We start from the raw sequence: 3690 nt of genomic DNA on the forward strand, positions 1-3690 counted from the left end.
TCTAATCAGTATTTTGTTTCAAGTAAATCAGCTGAATCTGCAGCAATTAATTTGAGACTACCACTGCAAAGTGTTTATACTTTCCAAGGATTTTAAGAAAAGTGTTATTTACATAAGAAAGCCTATAAGGAAAGAGAATCCCTTCAAAATCCAATCTGTAAAAACGTGCTAAAGATTTTACATACCATTTTTATTAAGATTTTTTTTGTCCCTTTGTAGAGAGCTACCTGAAAGTAAACTGTCCGTTACCCACTATTAAACAGCTTGTCTAATATTCATTATCTGCGAAGACACAAGAACTTATTCACAAAACAATAGGTTACATGCAGCACTGACAAGTGGCACCAATATCCCAGTGAAGTACTGCACACATTAAACCAGTATCAACTCCTTGTAGAACTTCTTTACATACCTACAAAAAGAAAAGCTCTAGGCAGGCATTTATGCAAACTCTGATTCTATGCAAACATCTACAAAGATAACTAGCAAAGAATTTTCCAGGATTTAATACTTATACTTCAAACTTTTTCAAACTATTTCTTCACAAGTTTTGAATCTGTAGGTTTTTGAACTTTACTTTAAAGGCTAGGATTATTCCACTTTCTTACTGAGCACATTTTAACGGGTCTGTGCATTAGGGCTCATTTCTGCATTAAGAAACAGTTTCATAATTCTAAATTCAACATTCACAGATAAAGCTGCCTTGGTCCCATTTCAACACCTGAAGAAGCACAAGATAAACAAAACACATACATTCTTCTGCAACAACAAGTGACACAGAATCCATTCAGAAAAGATACTCCTAAACAGTTTTGTTTTTTTTTTTTTAAAAAAAAATTAAAATTAAAAAACTACTCTTGATATTTTGGAAAACCTTTTTGTAGCACAGGACATTCTCTGAAGTTTCCTAGAACATTCCCACTTGCTTGAGTGAACCACTCATCAATAATAACATTGCTTCCAAACAAAAACAACTAAAAAGCGTGTGACATGGGAAAACCTCAGTATAAGCTGGCAGCAGGAAAAGAAGCCTTAAAACTAGTAACAGCTCATTCCTAAGGCTCAACAAGTACAGCACATCGGATCAGAGTCCGTCAGACTCCTTGTCCAATACTTCTGGGACTACCAGGGAAAGGCCAGGGAAAGCTGTAAATTGCATGTCATTGAGTCAGACGCCGAGGGAGGGACAGTTCAAAGATTCCCCTGTCGCAAAGCACTCAAGTGAGTTAGGGAAATAAACCAAAAGCCCCACAATAGGCTTTTATGGAAAAGGTCACTTTGAATCAGTGGTTCTTATTCCATATTCAACCCTCAACTATCTCTGCACAACAAACATTGTATCACACAGCTGAGCTGCAACTACTATGTATTTTTGCCGGTGAAGGTAAAATCAGGGTTGTGCATTACATTGTCACCAAGCAAAATGCAACATCCACATTAAGTTGCTCTGCTCATTAATCTCCCCTGTGAAGAGGGCCTACAGATGAACTTTCTATCACAGGGATTGAGGTTGTCCATGCAGAAGACAACTTTCTCAGAGGTCTGTTTTTAACTTCTGTGCACTCCTTCCAGGATCTAAAACCATCAGAAATCTCTCTACCTTGAGGAAATTCTTCAACCATGGCTTCCCTAAGATAAAAGATAACTGCAGGAAAAATACATTCAATTAAAAATCATACTAGAAACAAAACGACCACATTAAGCTGTATGCTCAAGGAAGAAGAGAATATTTTTGAAACATATGGCTTGCTCTGTATTGCCACTGTGCTATTGCAAAGGTTTCTGTTACCACAGTGATGTGGCTGTACACACACAGGCTGACAAAAAGGAAACTGACACCGTCAAGAAGTCTCCTTTCAGTTTATCAAAACTCCCCATAAGAAAACAAGCCATTTTAATTTGTTAGTATTTGCTGAATGTAGCAGGGCTTTCAGAGTTGGTTTCTTTTTCAAAAATTACTTTAACTAAGTTTTCCATTGTGAAAGCATGTTAAGGTCAAAACTGATTCCTGATAGAGCCTCCAAACTTACAGTTGTAACTAATAAAGGTTTTTCTTGGAACTACTCTTAAAAAATACTCATTAAAATCCTGCTCAGGAGATCAGGGCTCACACACACGCTTCAAGCTCAATAACTTTTTTTCAGATGAATTTGGACAAGGCCTAAGGCTACAAAGCTGCTGTACTGGAAAGATGAGAATGCACTAAAGAAGATACAAATACTATAATTCATGTGTACACCCTAACCTGTTCTTCTGTCATGTTAACATGACACAAGCTAAACTAATGCACTTTGCAAGAGTAACATATATGAAATCCTTCAATACTGAACTAGCTTTATCCTATTTTAGCATTAATGTGATTAAAGGCAGTGCCTTCAACCAACGCCCTCTTCTTTATATACTGCCCACAATTCCATTATGAAAACACCGTCCATATTGCAGCAAGATGCACGAGTAACGAATACCTGCTGCGCGTTTGCTCCACCTGACATATGAAACAACCCTCTACCTTCAAGTGTCAGACATACAGAAGAGGTAAGAACAAGGAAACAAGGGCAAGAGCCGACATGCTATGATCAGTCACAGTTCTGAGGTTTTCTTACATATTCCTGGGGCAGATCCACTGTAGTACTCTGCATTCACCACCCTACTTGCCCCAGTGGTGCAAGACCCACAGTTCCAGTCTCTGCTCTGAAGCATTAACTCCTATACTCTGGTAGAAGCACTGTCTCATTAAGGCAACTTAAGTCATGTGGGAACAAAACAGAACTCCATCATTTTAATGGCACTTTCACATTACAGATCTGGTTGACACTTGAGAGCAAAAGCTCTCTGTGGCTACTAAAAATAATTACTAGCATAAGTTATTTTGCTCAAATTGATGGGAATTCTGTGTTGTTTTTATTTTTAAATACACTACTGTTGCAAAATGACCAGGTTTTGGCAAGCAATCCTATGGTATAACTGCAACAGCAGATACTAGTAAGTGATAGGACTCCACAGATTTCTACCAGCAAACTTTTCGTAGGTGTCTGTCAAAGTTGCAAAGAACCAGAAAGCTGGAAAGTCTCAAGAAGCAAAATAAGCAATAAATATTGTGCAGTTTATCATCTCCCCTATGTATTTAGAATTAGGTAACGGCCACGCTTATGCTTCTTTTCAAATTGATAGACCTAACTTCTTGCATTTCTGAATTTTCACATCACATTTATTTCTTTCTTCAAGACTGTATTTCAAAAAATAAAAAGCAGGTAAATTTTTATGAAAATCAAAAATATGACAGAAGAGTCCACATCTGAAACTCTTAATACGTGACAGTACAAAGAAGCAAGCACATGACTGCAGCAAAGCAGAGTAAAATTGCTTTAGAGAATGAAAAGACAAGCCACAAGATTGGTAATTGCTGGTCACAAGCCAGTAATTGCTGTAATAGGTGAGACAAATAGAAAACTTGAGAGTTCACTTGAAGTGCCGAGAAGCAGCAGAGGGGCAAGACCCCCCCAGCCAGCCCCGCCACAGAAGGCGGGCTGCAAAACACGCAAAACCAGAAGTTTCAAAAAAGACGACAGAAACAAACAGAGTAAAGCTCAGCAAAACAGAAGACGAGAAAGCGAAGTGAAGTAACAGTGGAGAAGGTCATGAAGATGCAAAGGAGCTCGCGCAACCCCGCGCACCACCAGCGAGCATTCC

This window comes from Merops nubicus, unplaced genomic scaffold (assembly GCF_000691845.1).
Source record: "Merops nubicus isolate BGI_N331 unplaced genomic scaffold, ASM69184v1 scaffold22413, whole genome shotgun sequence".
NCBI classification, from domain to species: Eukaryota; Metazoa; Chordata; class Aves; order Coraciiformes; family Meropidae; genus Merops; species Merops nubicus.